The sequence below is a fragment of the Manis pentadactyla genome, chromosome 8 (assembly GCF_030020395.1).
Source record: "Manis pentadactyla isolate mManPen7 chromosome 8, mManPen7.hap1, whole genome shotgun sequence".
In the NCBI taxonomy this organism is placed as follows: domain Eukaryota; kingdom Metazoa; phylum Chordata; class Mammalia; order Pholidota; family Manidae; genus Manis; species Manis pentadactyla.
The window spans coordinates 43,294,562-43,318,322 of NC_080026.1; the positions used below are offsets into that span (position 1 = coordinate 43,294,562).

Consider the following 23,761-nt stretch of genomic DNA (forward strand, 5'->3'; position numbering starts at 1 on the left):
TGGGACCCGAACCCTTTCCCCACCCCAGCTCACTGGCGGGAGGAAGAGAAACGGAGCAGGGAGGGAGTGGAAGGCTTGGGACTGCTGAATACCTAGCTCTGGAGATTTGCTCTGGGAGCACAAACCTACATTTCATGGTACTTTCATGAGACTCGCATGACTATCGGGTTGGAAGGTTGGTGCAGGCAGAGTTCCTGGGGAGACAGGGATTCCGGCTGCTTGTGGAAAGCAGGGATCCATATCCGGCTGCTCTGGGACAAAAACTTATACCTGTGTGCCCGGCCCACTGGCTCAGGAAGTGGAGACAGGCACAGCAGCAGGGAGGAAGGGAAGAGCTCTTTCCTCCCCCCCAGGCACCAGTACCCATCCCCTGCGACCCCTGACATTGCTTCAGGGGCTGAGAAGCTCCAGAGACTACACCTTCTGGACACTACAGGGCGCCATATACAAACATGAAATGCCAAAGGAACCTTGCCCAGAGTAAAATTATTACTACAACTGCAGAGAAAGATTTAAATGATATGAACCTCATGACTCTATCTGAAAGGGAGTTCAAAATAAAAATCATCAACATTCCAATGGGGGTACGGAAAGACATCCAAGAACTCAGGAATGAATTCAGGTTGGAGATCCAATCATTGAAGAGCACGATAGAGGGTTATTACAAGCAGCTTGGATACAGTGGAGGAGACAATAAATGAAATAGAAACTAGAGAAGAGGAATACAAAAAAGCTGAGGCACAGAGAGAAAAAAGGATCTCGAAGAATGAAAGAATATTCAGACAACTGTGTGAACAATCCAAGTGGAACAATATTCGCTTTATAGGGATACCAGAAGAAGAAGAGAGAGAGAAAGGGATGGAAAGTGTCTTTGAGGAGGTAGTTGCTGAAAACTTCCCCAATCTGGGGAAGGACATAGTCTCTCAGGCCATGGAGATCCACAGATATCCCAACACAAGGGACCCAAGGAAGACAACACCAAGACACATAGTGATTAAAATGGGAAGGATCAAGGATAAGGACAGACTGCTGAAAGCAGCCAGAGGCAGAAATAAGATCACATACAAAGGAAAGCCCATCCTGCTAACATCAGACTTCTCAGCAGAAATCTTACAGGCCAGAAGGGAGTGGCATGATGTATTTAATGCCATGAAGCAGAAAGGCCTGGAACCAAGATTACTTTATCCAGCAAGATTATCATTTAAATTTGAAGGAGCGATTAAACAATTTCCAGATAAGCAAAAGCTGAAAGAATTTACTTACCACAAACCATCTCTACAGTCTATTTTGGAGGGACTGCTACAGATGGAAGTGTTCCTAATGTTGAATGGCTGTCACCAGAGGTAATAACCACAGTAAAGAAAGTAGAACAGCTAATTACTAAGCAAATGAAAAATTAAATTAACTATCCTCAAAGTCAATCAAGGGATAGACAAAACTACAGAATTTGATACCTAATATATAAAGAATGAAGGAGGAAGAAAAAGGAGGAGAAATAGAAAAGAACCTTTAGATTGTGTTTGTAACAGCATACTAGGTGAGTTGTTAGACTCATAGATAGTAAGGAAAGTAACCTGGAACCTTTGGTAATCAGGAATCTAAAGCTTGAAATGGCAATAAGTACATACCTATCGATAATCACGCTAAATGTAAATGGACTGAATGCACCAATCAAAAGACATAGAGTCAGTGAATGGATTAAAAAACAAGACCCATCTATATGCTGCCTACAAGAGACTCACCTTAAACCCAAAGACATGCACAGACTAAAACTCAAGGGATGGAAAAAGATATTTCAGGTAAACAATCGGGAGAAAAAAGCAGGTGTTGCAGTACTAGTATCAGACAAAATAGACTTCAAAACAAAGAAAGTAACAAGAGATAAAGAAGGATATTACATAAAGGGCTCAGTCCAACAAGAGGATATAACCATTATAAATATATATGCACACAACACAAGAGCACCAGCATATGTGAAACAAATACCAACAGAACTAAAGGAGGAAATAGAATGCAATGCATTCATTTTAGGAGACTTCAACACGCCACTCACTTCAAAGGATAGATCCACTGGACAGAAAATTAGTAAGGACACGGAGGCACTGAACAACACACTAGAACAGATGGACCTAATAGACATCTACAGAACTCCACACCCAAAAGCAACAGGATACACATTTTCTCAAGTGCACGTGGAACATTTTCCAGAATAGACCACATAGTAGGCCACAAAAAGAGCCTCAGTAAATTCAAAAACATTGAAATTCTACCAACCAACTTTTCAGACCACAAAGGTATAAAACTAGAAATAAATTGTACAAAGAAAGCAAAAAGGCTCACAAACACATGGAGGCTTAACAACACGCTCCTAAATAGTCAATGGATCAATGACCAAATTAAAATGGAGATCCAGCAATATATGGAAATAAATGACAACAACAACACAAAGCCCCAATTTCTGTGGGATGCAGTGAAAGCAGTCTTAAGAGGAAGGTATATAGCAATCCAGGCACATTTAAAGAAGGAAGAACAAACCCAAATGAATAGTCTAACATCACAATTATCAAAACTGGAAAAAGAAGAACAAATGAGGCCTAAAGTCAGCAGAAGGAGGGACATAATAAAGATCAGAGAAGAAATAAATAAAATTGAGAAGAATAAAACACTAGAAAAAATCAATGAAACCAAGAGCTGGTTCTTCAAGAAAATAAACAAAATAGATAAGCCTCTAGCAAGACTTATTAAGAGAAAAAGAGAATCAACATACATCAACAAAATCAGAAACAAGAAAGGAAACATCATGACGGACTCAACAGAAATACAAAAAATTATTAGAGACTACTATGAAAACCTATAGCTAACAAGCTGGAAAACCTAGAAGAAATGGACAACTTCCTAGAAAAATACAACCTTCCAAGACTGACCAAGGAAGAAACACAAAATCTAAACAAACCATTTACCAGCAAAGAAATTGAATCAGTAATCAAAAAACTACCCAAGAACAAAACCCCTGGGCCAAATGGATTTACCTCGGAATTTTATCAGACATACAGAGAAAATATAATTCCCATTCTCCTTAAAGTTTTCCAAAAAAAGAAGAGGAGGGAATACTCCCAAACTCATTCTATGAAGCCAACCAACATCACCCTAATACCAAAACCAGACAAAGACCCCACCAAAAAAGAAAATTACACACCAATATCCCTGATGAACGTAGATGCAAAAATACTCAACAAAATATTAGCAAAACGAATTCAAAAATACATCAAAAGGATCATACACCACAACCAAGTGGGATTCATCCCAGGGATGCAAGGATGTTGCAACATCCGAAAATCCATCAACATCATCCACCACATAAACAAAAAGAAGGACAAAAACCACATGATCACCTTCATAGATGCTGAAAAAGCATTCAACAAAATTCAACATCCATTCATGATAAAAATTCCCAAAAAATGGATATAGAGGGCAGATACCTCAACATAATAAAGGCCATATATGAGAAATCCACAGCTAACATCATACTGAACAGTGAAAAGCTGAAAGCTTTTCCTCTGAGATCAGGAACAAGACAGGAATGCCCACTCTCCCAACTATTATTCAACATAGTACTGGAGGTCCTAGCCATGGCAATTAGACAAAACAAAGAAATACAAGGAATCCAGATTGGTAAAGAAGAAGTCTAACTGTCACTATTTGCAGATGACATGATATTGTACATAAAAAACCCTAAAGATTCCTCTCCAAAACTACTAGAACTGATATCGGAATATAGCAAAGTTGCAAGATACAAAATTAACACACAGAAATCTGTGGCTTTCCTATACACTAACAATGAACTAATAGAAAGAGAAATCAGGAAAACAATTCCATTCACAACTGCATCAAAAAGAATAAAATACTTAGGAATAAACCTTACCAAGGAAGTGAAAGGCCTATACCCTGAAAACTATAAGATACTCTTAAGAGAAATTAAAGAGGTCACTAACAAATGGAAACTCATCCCATGCTCTTGGCTAGGAAGAATTAATATTGTCAAAATGGCCATCCTGCCCAAAGCTATATACAGATTTGATGCAATCCCTATCAAATTACCAACAACATTCTTCAACGAACTAGAACAAATAGTTCAAAAATTCATATGGAAACACCAAAGACCCCGAATAGCCAAAGCAATCCTGAGAAGGAAGAATAAAGTTGGGGGGGATCTCACTCACCAACTTCAAGCTCTAATACTAAGCCACAGTAATCAAGACAGTTTGGTACTGGCACAAGAACAGAGCCACAGACCAGTGGAACAGAATAGAGACCCCAGATATTAACCCAAACATTTATGGTCAATTAATATATGGTAAAGGAGCCATGGACATACAATGGGGAAATGACAGTCTCTTCAACAGATGGTGCTGGCAAAACTGGACAGCTACATGTAAGAGAATGAAACTGGATCACTGTCTAACCCCATACACAAAAGTAAAATCAAAATGGATCAAAGACTTGAATGTAAGTCATGAAACCATAAAACTCTTAAAAAATATATAGGCAAAAATCTCTTGGACATAAAAATGACCAACTTCTTCATGAATATATCTTGCCAGACAAGGGAAACAAAAGCAAAAATGAACAAGTGGGACTATATCAAGCTGAAAAGCTTCAGTACAGCAAAGGACGCCATCAATAGAACAAAAAGGTACCCTACAGTATGGGAGAATATATTCATAAATGAAAGATCTGATAAAGGGTTGACATCCAAAATATATAAAGAGCTCATGCACCTCAACAAACAAAAAGCAAATAATCCAACTAAAAATTGGGCAGAGGAGCTGAACAGACACTTATCCAAAGAAGAAATTCAGATGGCCAACAGACACATGAAAAGATGCTCCACATTGCTTGTCATCAGAGAAATGCAAATTAAAACCACAATGAGATATCACCTCACACCAGTAAGAATGGCTACCACCCAAAAGACAAACAACAACAAATGTTGGCGAGGTTGCAGAGAAAAGGGAACCCTCCTACACTGCTGGTGGGAATGCAAATCAGTTCAACCATTGTGGAAAGCAGTATGGAGGTTCCTCAAAAAGCTCAAAATAGAAATACCATTTGACCCAGAAATTCCACTTCCAGGAATTTACCCTAAGAATGCAGCACTCCAGTTTGAAAAAGACAGGTGCACCCCTATGTTTATCGCAGCATTATTTACAGTAGCCAAGAAATGGAAGCAACCTAAATGTCCATCAGTAGATGAATGGATAAAGAAGAAGTGGTACATATACACAATGGAATATTACTAGCCATAAGAAAAAAACAGATCCTTCCATTTGCAACAACGTGGATGAAGCTAGAGGGTATTATGCTCAGTGAAATAAGGCAGGCGGAGAAAGACAAGTACCAAATGATTTCACTCATATGTGGAGTATAAGAACAAAGAAAAACTGAAGGAATGAAACAGCAGCAGAATCACAGAACCCAAGAATGGACTAACGGTTACCAAAGGGTAAGGGGCTGGGGAGGATGGGTGGGAAGGGAGGGATAAGGGCGGGGAAAAAGAAAGGGTGCATTACGATTAGCATGTATAATGTGGGGGGGGTGCATAGGGAGGGCTGTGCAACACAGAGAAGACAAGTAGTGAGTCTACAGCATCTTACTACACTGATGGACAGTGACTGTAATGGGGTTTTTGGAGGGGGGGACTTGGTGAAGGGAGGAGTCTAGTAACCATAATGTTCTTCATGTAATTGTAGATTAATGATAATAAAATTAATTAAAAAAAAAAAGAATGGTAGAACACTGTTAACTACTGAATTTGGTAAAATGTGGGCTTCAGTAGCTCATACTATTTTTTAATATGCTTGGAATTTTTCATAGTAAAAACATTTTAAGGAAAGTACACAAAGGTAAATATTTAATGAAGCATTTTACTGAAGTGCTTCTAAAATTAACAAAAATTGGAATCCATCTAAATGTCTATCAATGAAAAACTGGTTAAGTAAACTGCATCATATCATAAAATAAAATCCCTGAAGCCATTAAAGGTTGATAAATCCATGGATACTAACTTTCAGTGATGGCTATGAAGTACTCATGAATGAAAAAAAAAAAAACTAGAAAACCTGTTACATTGTGTATCCATAAACATACAGTGAAGCCCAAAACAATGTTTACCGAAATACTGACAGTGGCTATCAATGAATGGTAAAAATCCAAGAGAGTCTTACTTGTTTTACATATTTTTAACATTACTTGACATTTTAATAATGTTTATGCATTTTAAATTATTTCCCTGTATACTTATATTTGCACTTTTGTGGTGTGTTATGTGCCAACAAAAGTTATTTTTAAAACTAAGCTATTTCCAGGTTTGTTTCTTTAAAGAAGAAATAACTGAACAAAAGCAAACAATACAGCACTTATCAAACACTGTAGAGGATAGAGAGGGTTAGAAATTTAGTTACATGCCTGACATGTATTGCAGGATACCAAACAAATCTAAAGAGTATTCAGCTGTCAGAGGCACCGAAGCAGGTCACATACCCCAGAACAAGTCTACACTTGCCTGAGATGCACAAAAGGCCTCCTTCACACCTAGCTACCCCGGCCTCTCTCAGGGTGTCACCATCACAACCCACCTTCCACACAGCACTCAGCAGTGGTGCCAGCCCAGAGTTTCCCACACATACCACCATGTTTCCATGCCTCTGCCACACATTTCCAACCCCAGCCTTTCTCCAAACTCCCTCTGCTCCTCGCCTCACCACCTCACCGTGTGGGCATCCTTCCAGCCTGGGCCCCAGGACACCTTTGAAGCCAGCTCCTCCTAAGCCCCAGTCTCAGCTAAGGCCCCTCTTCTCCCAACACTTAACCACATGTTATTGAAGTCACCTGTTAAGGGGTCTGGCCTGAGAGCTCCTTGTGGGAAAGAGCACCATCTCATTTACTTTTGTGGGCCCAGCAACATGTGCACCAAGGGGCCCATCAGAGCCCCTGTGAATGGGGAGAAGTGAAGAGCTAAGTGAAGAGAAGTGAAGAAAGGCTAAGCTAGGACACACTGGCCTATTTAGTCCTGCACTATGCCATGGTAGCTAGGGTCTATGAGCTTTCCAGGGCCCATGGAAATGTTTGCAACCTGAAAACAACCTTCTTGCTCTAGAAGATGGAAAGTTTTAAAAATCTGTATTAACATCTAATTAAATACCTACAACACAAAACATTTCAACATCAACTTGATTCTACTCATAATTACATATGTTAGATTTAATACAGGGTAATGCTAGATATAATATAGGATATGGGTGCACATCTTATATGATGTAGGGTGGGGATTTGAAGTGACAGTGCCTAGGGCTTAGGAAGGTCTTTAAACTGCCCTGCCTAAGAAAACCTGTCTGGCTGGCACCTTACCCAACTGGTTTGGGGTAATGAAGAAAAAGCCATATCCAGAGCAAAGCCAAACTCTTAAAAAACAAGAAACAAATAAATAAAACAAACCCAAGTCCATGTAGGAGCCCCCTGACAGGCCCGACAGGTGACCGCTGTCTCACTGGAACCCAGACGGAGTCACCTGGTGGAGAAAGTTCTCTGGTCCTGACAGGACAGGTCAGGGCTGCTTTCCATGGCCCACACTCCAGCAGCATGAACGGGTAAAGCGGAAGCTCAGCATGGAGTGGCCAGGGAAAGCCAAGCCTAGTGCCAGGTCCCTGCCGGCCCCACTGCTCTCCTTCTGGAGCCGGCACCTCTCCACGAGGCAAAGCGCTGAGCAGGGGCAGGCTTCTGGGGTGCAAAACGAGAGACAGAGCAGAAGGGCAGAGAGCCCAGCATTATGATTAGCCCAAAATGTGCACACTCACAACACACCTGATTGTTGGCTTTAGACTCATCTCTATCAGCTCAAAAAGAAAAAAAAAAAGTAACTGCAGCCGATTCTGGTTATTCACTGTGGTTATGATCTATAAAGGAGTCGGTACGCTGAATTAATGATACTGAACCACTGTTTCTAGGGAAATACAGGGTTAGGTTCTCATCAACCTCTGTTCACAACACTTTCATCGATGCATCAATATATAACCTTTTTTAATCTGTGCTTCTCAAAGACACCTCAATATATACTGTTGGTTCATTAACATTCAGCTCATGGCTAACAGCTCTGTAACCCAAGCTTGAATGAAACTTTTCTAATACAGGTATTTCTCCTTAAAGCAACTCACAGCCTTCTTGCACTAGGAAATTTAGCACTTCAGCACTGCGCTTGGGGACCACTTTACACAACAAAATCACCAACAAAAAGCACAAAAATGTGCCAAGCATGGCACTGGATGAAGCATAAACTGGACACTTGTTTACAGTATTAGCTGAAACAAGGCGACAGAGGGTCGTCTTGTTTGATGTCAGCTAGGAAAATGCACACTGGTGACACTTCTGTCACCACTCTGCACATCAGGGAATGACCAAGGAAGTGCCCTGAGTATTGCTTCTGGGGTTTCAAATAAATTTTAGTAAGTAGCAAATTCAAATATTGCATTTGCAAATAAAGAGGATTAACTGTATTGCCCCCAAAAAGTTCACATACCTTCCAGTTTCTGAAGAAGGCATGCTCTTGGCCTTTTTATAAGAGAATGGAATCCAAAATGAGCTAAATATGAGAAGCTTTAAGTGTAGAAAAGCACCTAACACCTGGGCAGTTAATATGGAGGAGATTCTCTAACAACCAGCCGGCAGAATGCACGGCTGGCCTTCCTTCCTGCAGCTGGCAGGTTTCCCAGCAGTGGTGTCTATGACTTGAATTTTAACAGACTCCTGGGGCGAATCATCTTGAAAAACTAAAATACTTTGAAAGGTTATGTCTACTCCCTAAATTTAAGTAATGCAAAATCAAAATTATCAAGTATTTTTACTTGACAATTGCTTTACAATTTGTCTTATCCATGTGAAACCTGCTGGTGCTTTATCAACAAAGTTTATGTGTATTATAAATCCTTTGTTGTTATGTCAACAATCTTCACAGCATCTTCACCAGGAGTAGAGTCCATCTCAAGAAATCACTCTCTTTGCTCAGTCTTAAGAAGCAATTCCTCATCCATTCAAGTTCGATCATGAGATTGCAGCAACTCAGTCACATATTCAGGCTCCACTTCTAACTCTAGTTCTCATGCTGTCCCCACCACACCTGCAGTAACTTCCTCCACTGAAGTCTTGAACCCCTGAAAGTCATCAATGAAGATTTGAATCAACTTCTTCCAAACTCCTGTTAATGTTGGTATTTGACCTCTTCCCATTAATCACAAATGTTCTTAATGGTCTCTAAGAATGGTGAATCCTTTCCAGAAAGGTTTCAATTGACTGTCCAGAACCATCAAAGGAATCACTATCTATGGCAGCAATAGCCTTATGAAACGTTCTTCAAAAATAAGACCTGAAAGTCATTACAGACTGGATGTTGTATCAGCAGCCATGAAAACAAGACTCATCTTGTTGTACATTTCCATCAGAGCTGAGTGATCAGCTCTTGGGTGACCAATGAGCAACAACATTTTGAAAGGTATCTTTTCTTCTCAGGAGGCATAAAATATTCAGTAAACCATGTAAATAGATATGCTGTCATCCATCCAGCCTTTGTTCTTCCATTTATAGAGCATAGGGAGAGTAGATTTAGCATAATTCTTAAGGACCCTAAAATATTTTGATTGGTAAATGAGCACTGGCTTCAACTTAAACTCACCAAAGAGAATCAGTTTGTTCTTTGAAGCTTTGAGCCTGGGCATGACTTCTCCTCTCTAGCTATGAAAGTCCTAGATGGCATCTTCTTCCAATGAAAAGCTGCTTCATCTCCACTGGAAGCCTGTTGTTCAGTGTGGTCACCCTCATTAATGATCTGAGCTAGACCTTCAGGATAACATGCTGCAGTTTCAACATCAGCAGCACTTGGGGCTTCACTTTGTACTTTTAGATTGTAAAGATGTTTTCCTTCCTTAAAACTCATGAACCAACTTTTGCTAGCTTCAGTTTTTCCTTCTGCAGCTTCCTCACCTCTCTGAGCTTTCACAGAATTAAAGAAAGTTAGTGCCTTGCTCTGGATTAGGTTTTGACTTAAGGGAATGTTGTAGCTGGTTCGATCTTCTCTCCAGACCACTAAAACTGTCTCCATATCAGCAGTAAGACTGTTTCACCTTATCATTACTGTATTTACTGGAGTAGAACTTTGAATTTCCTTCAAGAACTTTTCCTTTGCATTTACAACTTATATTCATTAACAATTTGGCCCATGAGGCCTAGCTTTCAGCCTCTCTCAGCTTTCAACATACTCTCCTTGTTAAGCTTAATCATTTCTTGCTTTTGATTTACAGTGACCGATGTACAATTCTTCCTTTCACTTGAACACTTAGAAGTCATTGTAGGGTTATTAATTGGCCTAATTTCAATATTGTGTTTCAGGGAATAGGGAGGCTGAGGAGAGGAAGAGAGAGGGAATGGCTGGTCAGCGGGTAAGTCAGAACACACAAAACACTTACTGATTAAGTTTGTTCATGGTGCCTCAAAACAATTATAATGGGAACATCAAAAGTCAGCTGATCACAGATCACCATGACAAACACAATAATGAAAAAGTTTCAAATATTGTGCAAATTACCAAAATGTAGCAGCGACAGGGAATGAGCAAGTGCTATTGGAAAAACGACACTAATAGATTTGCCCAAGTCATGGCTACCACAAACCAATTTGCAAAAAACACAATACCCGCAAAGCACAGTAGAGTGAAGTTCAATAAAATGAGGTGTTCCTATAATTCAAATTGAAGCACTATTAGAAAATTAAGTTTATTCACTTTTCACTGACATAAAACTTGAGACATTTTCAATGTATTAACTTATGATTTTAAAGTCTTTGACCTCAACCATTTTTTAGTGTAAAAAAAAAGTCTCTCCAACTTAAATGTTTAGATAATGCAGGAAGTGTAAAACAAATGTTGGCTAAATCTGATGACTGCACAGCTGCTTCCTGATGTTGTAATTCCTTTATTGCATGACATCAGCAGCTGGCCTGAGGAAAGATCATCATCAATTATAGTAAATAAACCTTTAGTTGCTGTTCACCCTGAGTACACCACCCACTCCACAGACCTGCCTGTGACCGTCAATTTGGAGCAAATTCACAAAATACACAACGTGTTTTCTCTGCTCAAGGCAGATAAAACTCTCAGAGAACTAACTTCTCTGGAGAGTTGAGTTTTCCACAAGGTTATAAACTTAACCATTTAGAAAGAATATTTCACATACATTCCTTCTTAAATAAGGTATACCAAAAATAGTTCTATTTTTCTTAATTCACAATCATCAGCGAGAATGTCAGTCCTTGTATGTTGTGTTGGGAGACAATTCTCCATGGGTCTCTCAGGCTTCTGCATATTTTATGAGGAGAGGCACTGGCTGCTTCGGTTCTGAACCATCTTTTCAAGGATGTGTGTATAGCCAACAACCCAGAGAAACAGCAATATTACCTCCCTCCAGAGTAGAGGCCAAGGTTGTTTACCATCCTGTATAAAAAAATAATGTCTCCCTCTGAGCTAAGTTTGAACAGCCCTTTACAAAATATTTAGATCACCTAAACTCCGGGTTCTGTAACTATGGACTTAGGGGGCAAGAGGCACATCAGAAACAGTAAGCTCATGCTCTGGCTGGGCTGTAATATAATATTTTGTCCCTGACCCAGAAGTCCCATGTCTTGTGCCAGTGTCCAGTGACAGTCTGACTTGTCAGCTTTCAAATAGGATAAAATCCCAGACTCTTCACCGATCTTGAAGTTATTGATGACAAGGATGGGATACTGGCAGAGACATGGCTTTCTGGAACAGAAAAAAGGTTAGGGATTAGGGGATAGAAGAAGATTCCCTGAGATCCCACAGCAAATATTCTTGTCCAAGTGATACGTGTGGGGTTATCTAAAGATAACGTTTAGAGGATGAGCATCAAGAGGCAGGATTGAAACAAACTGCCCAGTGGTACTCTGGTTGTTATTCACTCTCTCTGGGATGGGAGGAGGAAGGGATGTTATCATGACAATGAGGCAGCAAGCCCCATGGCCCCAGAAGAGAGGCTATATGGCTGCAGCTGTTGAGAAAAGGAGTCACCAGAGCTAAAACAAATGACATCAGTAATGAGGATCTAGAGCTTTGGTGACTGGCTGGAAAGTTCACTAACTTGAGACATGAATAGCCACTTGGGCCACCTGAAACTAAGTGTGCCTTGCTTACTGGCCCAAAGCTGCTTCCCCTCTACACCACCTGATTCCTCCCCTCACCCTATACCTTGACATCTACTTTAAGGAGAAGAATGATTAGCGGTGGGCTGAGGTCTCCCTGTCCCCAAGTAAGACTTGAAGGCCTTATGCACCCAAGTAAGCTGAGGCACTTTAGGGAGGGGAGTCATTCAAACTTTTATGGCTCTGTGGATACAGGCACCCAAGTCGCCATCCTACTTGGCCATGTTCAGGGAGGAGGTACTCAGATTCAGCTAATGGGGTTTGGACAGGATTCACAGTGGAGAAAGGAAACTAACATAATCTACAGGATGGGGTCCTTTGGGCTAATTCTAAGTATTATTGTTTCAACAACTGAATGTATCAATGAAATATTATACATACTTACACTTCCCTGTCCATAGTGTCAGAGGGTATTCTCCTTCATCAGGAAGAGCTACAGGTAGAGAAATACTGGTAGGATAAGCTCCCTTCCCATTTATCAAGAATGGGTGGGTCAGAACTTTCTGCAATCTGGGCCCCTCTAATGTTCAAAGTTTTCAATATATATAAGATGTCCTGTTGGTTGGCAAGTCAGAAACCTCAGTCACAGTAGCTGTGCTGTTATCACACTTCAGCCAGCAAAATCCAGAGGCCTACTTGCCAAGGAAAGTTTATTGGGACTATGCAGATGGATTCACAATGCCCAATCCTTTTGGTCATCAAGGAATAGCAGTCTCCTCAGCCACCTATCACCAAAAAGAAAGGCTAGCACCTTGTTGGACCCTTTGGGTAGCAGAGACAGTGTGTGTCTGGGACGGGTATGTGAAGGTTCAGCATGGCCAGGCTGGACTACAATCCGCACAGTACCCTTTCCAGTATGCTTCTGGTTACAATGGGTTCCAGGAGATACTCTCTCCTGAGAGGACAGAGGAGTGACTGTTTTATAATACATACATTCTGCAGATGAAATTAAAGTCCACAATCAGATGACCTTAATCAACTGGGTGGGCCTAACTGAATCAATGAGAAGCCCTTTAAGACTTGACTTAGGCCTTCCCTGACCCCGGAGACTCCAAACCTCAGTAGGGTCTGACACTGTTCGCCCTTCCGCCGGGTCCTTCCCCTGACCCTGCATGGGCCCATGAGCTTCAGCTGGTGTCTGTGAGGCCCAGCCTGCTCCTCATAGGCACTGCCTGCCTCTGGGCTGCAGACTTTCTTAGCATGTGTGTGTGTGTGTGTGTGTGTGTGTGTGTGTGTGTGTGTGTGCGCTTCCTGCCCGGCCTGCTCCTCATAGGCACTGCCTGCCTCTGAGCTGCAGACTTTCTTAGCCTGTGTGTGTGTGTGTGTGTGTGTGTGTGTGTGTGTGTGTGCGTGTGCGTGCACTTCCTGCCCAGCCTGCTCCTCATAGGCACTGCCCGCCTCTGGGCTGCAGACTTTCTTAGCGTGTGTGTGTGTGTGTGTGTGTGTGTGTGTGTGCTTCCTGCCTGCCTCTGGGCTGCAGACTTTCTTAGCGTGTGTGTGTGTGTGTGCGCGTGCGCTTCCTGCCTGCCTCTGGGCTGCAGACTTTCTTAGCCAGTCCCTGTGTGTGTGCGCGCGCACGTGCGCGTGTGCTTCCTGCCTGCCTCTGGGCTGCAGACTTTCTTAGCCAGTCCCCGTGTGTGTGTGTGTGTGTGTGTGTACTTCCTGCCTGCCTGCCTCTGGGCTGCAGACTTTCTTAGCCAGTCCCCACAAGTGTGTGTATGTGTGTGTGTGTGTGTGTGTGTGCACTTCCTGCCTGCCTGCCTCTGGGCTGCAGCCTTTTGTGTGTGTGTGTGTGTGTGTGTGTGTGTGTGTGTGTGTGTGTGTGTGTGTGTGTTTGCGTGCGCACTTCCTGCCTGCCTGCCTCTGGGCTGCAGCCTTTCTTGTGTGTGTGTGTGTGTGCACTTCCTGCCTGCCTGCCTCTGGGCTGCAGACTTTCTTAGCCAGTCCCCACAAGTGTGTGTGTGTGAGTGTGTGTTAGCCAGTCCCCACAAGTGTGTGTGTGTGTGTGTGTGTGTGTTTTTGCCCTGTGGGGAAATTGAAAGTTCCTTTGGCCATGATCTTCACTAGCCTACTGCTAGGTTACTGCTTCCACACCCATAGGCAATGAGCTATGACTGACTGAATCACTTTATAAAGAGCTCTGCCTAGTGCTCTGGGTGAAGACAGAGACACAGAAGTGGATTACAGACCTGCAGACTGCTGGATGCAAATGACTCTAGTGCTCAACCTACCACCGTGGGACTAAAGCTGGGTAAAAACCCTTTTACCCCAAGAACATTCCATTGTCATTTCTCTGTCTCACCAAATCCGTAGTGAACTTTCCCAGAGCTGAAACCCTCAGGTAAGACAAGCCACCACTGGGTTTCACTTTAGCCAAACCATTCATGAACTAGGCCCAATTATTTAGGAGAACCCTGCTGAACTGAACATTCTGTTGAGCCAGCAACTTTTGCTTCACGTGGTGGAGCAGAGAAAAAAGTTTTCCCCAAAGGGAGAGCTGCCACTGTTCCATACCAACCTGATATGCTTCTGGTGCCCAACTTGCCAATTATTAAATATATTACTTCCATTTGACAAGCAATACTGACACAGCTGTGACTCTTTACCTTAATACTCCCATATGGGAGTGAGTTGACTCCAAGTCTGTGACTAACCAGGGTGCAAGGACCAAGTACGTTCACTCATCAAATCTGTGCCACATGTTGGTTTTCCATGCTACCTGGAGTCTTACAAAGGTACACCTTTTATCACAAATGCTAAAACAATGGGCTAAAAGTCAAGGTTTTCAGTAGACCATCCACACCTCCCTACTATTCACAGGCACCTGGTGTTGTTAAGAATTGGAACCGCCTCCTAAAAAATCAACTCAGAAAGATTTCTCATGCTAACTCCCTCATCTCCATCTCCTCCTGGGGCACACAACTTAATAAGCAGTCTGTTCACTGAACATGGCTGTCCCCAAAACGGGAGCCTCCACTATCAGCTGTTTCCTAGTTAATGATCAGGACCAACAGAGAGGGGGTCGGTAAATTATGCAGACCAATGTGAAATCCTGGGATTCCACACTAACCATCCTTTTGCCTAATGCTTCTTCCTTTACTCTACAGAAGCCCCTAGCCAGCCTGCCTGGTACATCCTCCATGTGGCAGGTGGCGAAAAGGAGGTTCAGGGGGTTTGAATGTAATTCTGGTTCAGCTACCTGGATTCTCTTACTGGATTGATAAGGTCCTAGATCACAAGGATAATAACCACTCAAGTACACTACAAGCCAAATTGGGGGACATAATGGGTCTCTTAAGTTTTATAAAAATACCCTTCAGGGAACAGGAGTTGATTAGAAAAAGGTGAAGTTAGAGCTACTGGAATTTGACACAAATTTTGTGGAGGTGGAAAAGAAAAACAACCTCAGCAAACAGTGAGAGAACTTACACCCCAGGAGACACAAGAGAGTAGGATTACTGATTAAAGATCTTTTGTCCTTCAGAACTGTCCCTGGAGCAGTCCTCATGAAGCAAAACACCCTGGTGAGCTTCCCCCAAACTGTTTTAAGTTCCTTAAATTTAACTGGCTCCTGAATCTACCAACTCTGCCAGATGGCTCTGCCAATGATATGATCACCAATAAGTCAATCTGAAACATATAACCCAGCTCCTGCACCTCCCAGGCAAAACACCTGCTCACACCTCCAGATGTCTTCTCCACCAATCCCAAAGCCATCCCTCCCGCACTCTGTGAGACACACAAAGGCCTCTCACCTGGTTCACAGAAACAGGATGGACCAGAACAACCGCCCTCAGGCATTCCCTACAAAATAAGTTCTAAATGCAGTGCTGTGAATCCAAGTAAAACCCTAAAGCCTACCAGCTAGCCAAAGGTCACATTGGAGGCCCTGACAACCTGTGCCCTTGGAACCATGTATGTCCCAGAGGTAAATTGTAAAGTAAAGTCTTTCTAAGGACACCATGTACACCCCAGGTCTGTGATTCTTTTGTAGAAGCCAGTATTAATTTGCCCCCCACCCCCCACAACAACACTGTTATTTGCATCTTAGACCTGCAGATGTTTCAGAAAACACCGTAAGCAAACTGTCAGAAAACAGCAAGCAGACTAATGGTAGCAATCTCTCCAAAACTGCCCTTGGTTACTCAGGGGAGCATCCAGGAGGCTTATGTGATTCAGTATCTTAAGCACACCCTATGGGCAGCTTTCCCTACAATGAGTCTTCTGAATTAGAAGAGGTAGTAAGAAACCTGTTCCAAATTTTAGCTAAAGTGATGAGTAACACCACCTTGCCCTACTCAAGTGAAGGTCAACTCACTGGCCAGGTTTGTTATTACAGAAATGCTCTAGGTTTCCTCAGGCCTCAGGGTGAATCTGTGTTAACTAATACATGCCCTTGCATCTGAATGATGCCTCAGATCAAGAAGGAAGGTCACAACAGAAACCAAAGAACAAAGGCCCCAAGTTTCCTAAAGGCCATGGCTGGTTTTTGGGATTTCTTCATCTGGCTGGGATCAGGACCCTGGGGGCATGGTTGAGGTCAGCACAGCAGGTTGGCCTGTCCTGCTGGTTGGAGTCTTGCTGAGAACAGCCCTAATTAAATGCTGAGACTAACAGAACCAATTTAATCCCAGCACCCATCAGTCCAATTAATATGAGTGGCAGACAGATTGGCAAACTCCTAGAACTATTCACCAGAACCTGGTGTAGAAATGAGGAGTGGCTCTTAGTGGGAAGCAATTCTCCTTGAGTCTGAGTTTCTGCACATCTTGAGAGCAGAGCACTGGTGGCCTTTGTTCTGGACTGATTCTTCTAGGATATCTGCATAGCCTGCAGCCTTAGAAGACAGTCTCCCCCAAGCAAAGGGCCAGTGTGTTTACACTGCAGAAAAATACAGATATTGCTGTCTACACATGCCTGATCCTATATCCCTCACCTCCCATTCTCTCTTCAATCTACTCAAAATTAGACTTTGCACCCACCCCTTAGATGAAAGAACATGAGGTCAAATCCACTGGACATGTCTCAGTCCTTATCTTCATATCAGGTTGAAAACACCTTATCTTCATATCAGGTCAATAAAAGATGATCTTAACTTCTCAGATACACTGGGCATGGTTAAAGAATTTGCTCATTCTTTTCTGCCTCAGTGACACCACGTGGACTCTCCAGCTGTCTCTTACTTTACAGCTCCTTTTCTATATCTTTTCTGGGCTCCACTCCTCTTTGACACCTAGAAATACTAGTGCTTCCAGATTCAGCACTGTACCTCATCTCTTCTCTCCCTACACTCACCCCCTAGAAGATCTCTTCCATCTCTTTCCTATCCATGGCTTTGTCATCTGTATACTGACCACTCTCTAAAACATATTTTCAGCCCTGAATTCAAAACTCATACATTAAGTTGGCTACTTAACTACTCTAACTTAGGTATCACCAGACATTTAACAAGTAACATATCCCAAACTGACCCTCGCACTTTAAATCTGACCCCTACCCACAACCTAGATTTCCCCATCTCAGTAATTACACAACCACCCACTGAGTTGCTCAAGCCATCAGCAAAGGATGTTTCCTTTCCCTTACCCTCTAGCTAATCGATTAGCAAATCTTATCAACTCTTTCCCCAGAATATACATTGAATTTCCCCATTTCTCTCCTCCATTACTGCCACCTTAATCCAAGTCACCATTGTGTCTTTCTTGGAATAATGGAAAAGCCTCCCAGTTGGTCTTCCCACTACCATTCTGGCTCCCTCAATCCATACCACACATAGCAACAGGAGTAATCTTCTAAAAATGTAAATCTAAGTATCTCTCTTCTGCTTAAAATTCTTCAAAGGCCCCCCCACAGCCCCTAAGACAACGTGCAAACTCCTTATCATTGCCAGCAAGTCCCTAGATGATTTAGTCCCAAACACTGTCTCCCTGGGGTCACCACTCAACAATTACATTGGCCCTCTTTCCAGTACATCATTCTATTTCTGGCCTTTATACAGGTTGCTCCCTGGCTTGAAACATTCTTGCTTTTCTAAAACTGGATCCTCTCTGTTCTCAACTTAAATGTCACCTCCTCAGAAGATCCTTTCCTGACTGGCTTAGTCCCGTATATCACTTCTTTGCTCCCTGTTGCCCACCACCACAAGACAGTGACACATAAGGGGAGGGATTGGGTTTTTATACCAATTCACTTACTTCTAGTTTGAAGATGAATACTGTTATGAGTTGAATTGTGTCTCCCAAAAAGATATGTTAACACCCACCCAGTACCTCAGAATGTGACCTTATTTGGAAATATGGTTGTTGAAGATGTAATTAGTTAAGGTGAGGCCATACTGGAGAAGGGTGGGCCCCAAATCTAATAATTCACAGAGAAATAATAATAAATCTTATGGCACTGTCCTATACTGCTGCATCTGGGAAGGTGGAGTAGATGAACTTTTCCCTATGCTTCTTCCTAAGTACAACTAAAAACCCTGGACATTATCTATAAAAAAAGCACAAGAAGACCTGAAAGTTGGCATCAGACCAGCTAGGTATCTTGGGAACCCAAGAAATGACACGATGGTGAGGTCCCTGGGTTTTTATATATTTCTGACGTGAAGCTGAGGAAGTCAGCAAACCTGCAAATACCACGAGGTGCAAGAAAGAAAAAAAAAGCCAGAACAAAAGCTTGCTCTCTCTAGTCACAGGACTAAGAAAGGGGCAGCCTAGCAAAACTTTTAGATGATAAATGCTCTACTTCTGCAAGAAATCAGAGAAAAAATTGCAGCCTTACCCCAACCCACACTGGCAAAGGCCAAGATGGAGGCTAAACCTCTATTTTCCCAGGCTTCAATGAGGAGCTCCCCCACCCACCACCACCATGGTGATGTTAGAGAAAGCAGAGTAGGGAGCTAGGGAATACTGAACCTGACTCCCACATCCCAGTGGCAGTGGAGACCACCTGAGGAGCTCAGACTTCTACTGCCAAACACAGTTAGGTAAGGCCGCTTCTGCTCCACCAAGCTATTAGTATTGGTGCTTCCTGGGCATTCCTGAGTGGCCTACAGGGAACTTAAACTGACACTAGTGCTCATGAAAGCACATGCCCTAGGTAACAGCCTGAAGGGTAATAAGCAGATTAAGTTCCTGATATGGCTTCCCCAGTAGTTCTACTGATCAAGTCTTCCCTGTCCCCCCAGTACCTTCCCCTTGCGTGCCCCTTAGATAAGACCCCCAAGAGGCTTACCAAAACCTGTGCTTTTGGTTTGAATTAACCATTCCAGCATTAGCCTGGGAACCTCAAAGTATGGCACCCACAGACTCTATAAAGGCATGTGCCCCAGATCCCACTGCTCTCTGTCTGCACTCTGCCTTGACCTCCCCATGGAGCACCACGGAGTGCCCTCAAGGAGTGGCATGTACAGCCTCCAGGACCTGTGAATAATAAACTTCTCTATTTCAATTTCTCTTATGATCTTTTATTGAGCTCATCATACAGCATCCTGTGCTCTGCTTAACAAATGTTAATTTAACAAAGTCATAACAGGCGGTATCAGGAGAGGTCTGGTGGGAAGTCAGGACTCTCACCACTCATCTATAATGAGGCCACCCCCATCTCCACCCCAATGTCCATGGAAGACACTTTGGGGAGCAGTAATGAGGCACCCCTACCCCTTCTAAAGAGGGAGGGATCCTGTGGAGGCCTGATGGGGAGTCAGAACTCCCACCCCCACCTCAGGTGTCAGTCAACATGGACCAAATCAGGAATCAGAATTTCTAACCCTACCTGTTAGTAATATGCCAGTGCCAACCCCTTTCCTGTCAGAGTGCTGTCAGAGACAGTCACTAAAACAGGAGATTTAAATAAGATCCAAAATCTCAAACAACACCCAAAATATCCAAGATTCGACTGAAAATCACTCAGCATACCAAGAACCAGGAAGATCTCAACCTGAATGAAAAAAGATAATCAACTAATGCCAACACCAAGATGACAGAAGTTAGAATAATATGACAAAGATTTTTAATCAGACATCATAAAAATGTTTCAATAAGCAATTATAAATATTCTTGAAGCAAATGAAAAAGTAAAAGGTCTCATAAGAGAAATGGAAGTTATAAAGAACCAAATGAAAATTTCAGAACTGAAAAACACAATAACTGAAATTTTAAAAACTGAATGAATTGGCTCAGTTGCAGAATGGAGGGAACAAAGGAAAAATTCCATGAACTGGAAAATAAAACAACAGAAATTACCCAATCTGAACAATAGAGAAAACAGACTTAAAAATAAGTAAGTGAACAGAGCCTTAGAACCTGTAATACTCCTGTCATCAGAATTCAAAAAAGAAAGGGTAAAAGGATAGGGCTAAAAAAGTAATGGCTAAAAACTTCCCAATTGTGGTAAATATATATATATATATAACTCTACAGACTCAAGAAGTTATGTGAACTGTAAACAGGACAGACCTAAAGAAATCTATTATAAAACACATCACAATCAAACTGTTGCACTAAAGACAAAGAAAACATCTTGAAAAGAGCCAGAGAGAGGAAAAACATTACTTACAGGGAAGAAAACATTCAAATGACAGTGAAGTTTTCATCATAAATCATGGGAGCCAAAGGGAGTGGCACAATATTTTTTAAGTGCTGAAAGAAAAGATCAACCCAGAATCTTAGGCCTAGTGAAAACATTTTTCAAAAAGGATGGGAAATTAAGGCATTCTCAGAGGAAGGAAAACTGAGAGAATTTGTTAGTAGCACATCTGCCATATAAGAATGGCTAAGAGATGTCTATAAACAGAAGAAAATGGTAAAAGAAAAACTTGGACCAACAGGGTCAATCCACCAACAAGATAGAGCAATTCTGTGTATGAAAACAATAAAGCTGTTAAATATGTAAAGCAAAAGCTAAAAGAGCTGAAAGGAAAAATAGACAAATCTACAATATAGTTGGAGAGCTCAACATGTCTTTCTCAGCAATTTAACTAGACAGAAATGCAGCAGGGACATAGAAAAATTCAACAATACCATCAATAAACAGGATTCAATGGACATGTATAGGACATCCCACTGATAACAGCAGAATGTACATTCTTTTCAAACGCTCCCAAAACAAATACCAGTAAAACCATATCATGGCCCTTAAGAAAAACATAAGAAAATATGACAAAGAAGTGAAATCATACAGAGTGTATTCTCTGACCTCAGTGTAATCAAATTGGAAATCAAAATCAGAAAGATATCAGGAAAACCTCTAAATACTTGGAAACTAGGCAAGAGACTATTATATAATCCCTGGGTCAAAGAGGAAGTCCCAAAGGAAATAGAAAAATACATTAAACTTTGATAATGGAGGGAGTCTAGTAGCCATAATGTTGCTCATGTAATTGTACATTAATAATACCAAAATTAAAAAATAGATAAATAAAACCTTTAAATTTAAAAAAATACATTAAACTGAATGAAAATACAACATAACAAAATCTGTGGGACGCAATTAAAGCAGGAGTAAGAGGTAAATATATAGCACTAAATGCATACACTACATAAAATAAAAAGTCTCAAATCAATCATCTAAGTTCCCGTCTCAAGCACGTAGAAAAAGAAGAGCAAAACAAACACAAACCCAAGCAGAAGGAAAGAAATAATAAAGAGCAGATATTAATAAAATTGGAAACAGATAGACAATAGAGAGAAAATAAATTTAAAAGGAGCTGGCTCTTTGGAAATGTCAAAAAAAAAATCTGACAAATCTTATGCAAGCAAGCCTGGCAAAGAAAAAAAAGAGAAGATGTAATTAACCCATATCAGGAATGAAACAGAGGATATCATCACAGATTCTGTACATATCATGAGAATAAGGAAATACTATGACTGTATATATGTATGTAAATTCCACATATAAAATGGATGAATTTCTTGAAAAACACAAAGTACAACCACTTACCCAATATGAAATAAATAATTTGAATGGCCCTACAACTATGAAGGAAATTGAATTCATAATTTAAAAACTCCCAAAAAAGAAATCTCCAGGTTGTTTTCATTGAAGAATTCCATAAAACATTTAAAGAATTGACATCAGTTCTATACAATATCTTCCAAAAAACGAGGGAATATTTCCCTAATTCATTTTATGAAGCTAGCACTTTCACAATAACAAACCAGACAAAGACTTTATGAAAAGAAAAAAACACTACAGTCTAATATCCCTTACAAGTATAGACATAAACATCTTTAAAACATTAGCAAATGTAATTCAGCAACATATACAAAGAATTGTCCACTATGACCAAGTGGGGTTTCTTCCAAGGAAGCAAGGCTAGTTCAATATTCAAAAAGCAATCAATGTAATTTACCAAGTTAACAGGCTAAAGAAGAAAAATCATATATTAATATCAATCGATGCAGAAAAGCATATGACAAATTTCAACAACATTCATGATAAGAACTCTCAGAAAAACAGGAACAGAGGGAAACTGCAACTTGATAAAGGGCATCTACCAAAAAAACCTACACCTAACATACTTGTGAAAAACTGCCTTCCTCTTAAGATCAGGAAGAAAGCAAGCTTACCCACTCACATCACTCTTTTTCAACATAGTACTGGAAGTTCTAGCCAGTGCAGTAAAACAAGAAAAGGAAATAAAAGGTACATACAAAGATCAGAACAAATTGCACATGTTTGCAGATAACATGATTACACAGGAAATCCCAAGAAATCTGTAGGGGCCGGCCTACGGCCGAGGCTGAGTCCCACTATGGCTGAATACCGCCCTTCCACTGTAGCTGACCAACGCCCTAAGATGGCGCCCGCTTCCTGGGCGCCACCCTTCCTGGTTTGGTGGCATTAGCATAAGGAAGTTGCTCCTATAGGCTTGCCCCATGCCTCCGCCCTCGTGCTCAACTCATGCAGAAGGCATGCTACCAATCAGCTTAAAGGTCACGCATGATCTTGATCACCATAGGCCAGCTTCCTTTATATAAGGCATAAGCAGGAAAGAGAAGGACTCTCTCTCTCTCTCTCTCTCTCCTCTCATTCTTCCTCTCACTCGCTCCCTCCGGCTGTTGCTTCTTCTCACTCACCTTCTCCCGACCTTCCGAGCAACAATAAAGAACTGAAGTGAACCAGGTCTGTGTACGTATCGCTGTCGTCACCGCCACAAGGAGCGAACGCGATAGAAATCTACAAAAATAACAATTTTTCTAGAATAAGTGAGTTGAACAAAGTCACAGGATATGAGATAAGTATCCAAAAACCAACTGTATATACTAACAATGAGCAGTAGATACAATTAAAAATACAATGCATATATCAACTCAAAATGGATTATGTTGACTGTAAAACACAAACCTATAAAACTTTTACAAAAAAAATAGACAATAGGATATAGGAGTAGGCAAAGAGTTATTAGACTTGACACCAAAAGTCCAGTACACATAAGGAAAAACTGATAAACTGGAGTTCACCATAATTAAAAATGTATGCTCTGTGAGAGACTCTGTTAAAAAGA

At 41.4% G+C, this 23,761-nt stretch overlaps 1 protein-coding gene across 8 annotated transcripts in view; it reads right to left on the minus strand.

The window, feature by feature from the left end:
* C8H2orf76 (chromosome 8 C2orf76 homolog) overlaps positions 1-23,761 on the minus strand; it is a 108,619-nt gene that overhangs the window by 73,161 nt on the left and 11,697 nt on the right. For 2 of the 8 annotated variants that reach the window (XM_057505691.1, XM_057505690.1), the window contains exon 2: positions 23,334-23,433. The exons of the other annotated variants lie outside the window; for them this stretch is intronic. The gene's annotated coding sequence lies outside the window, so the exon portion shown is untranslated. The remainder of the gene's footprint in view (positions 1-23,333; positions 23,434-23,761) is intronic. 8 annotated transcript variants of the gene reach the window in all.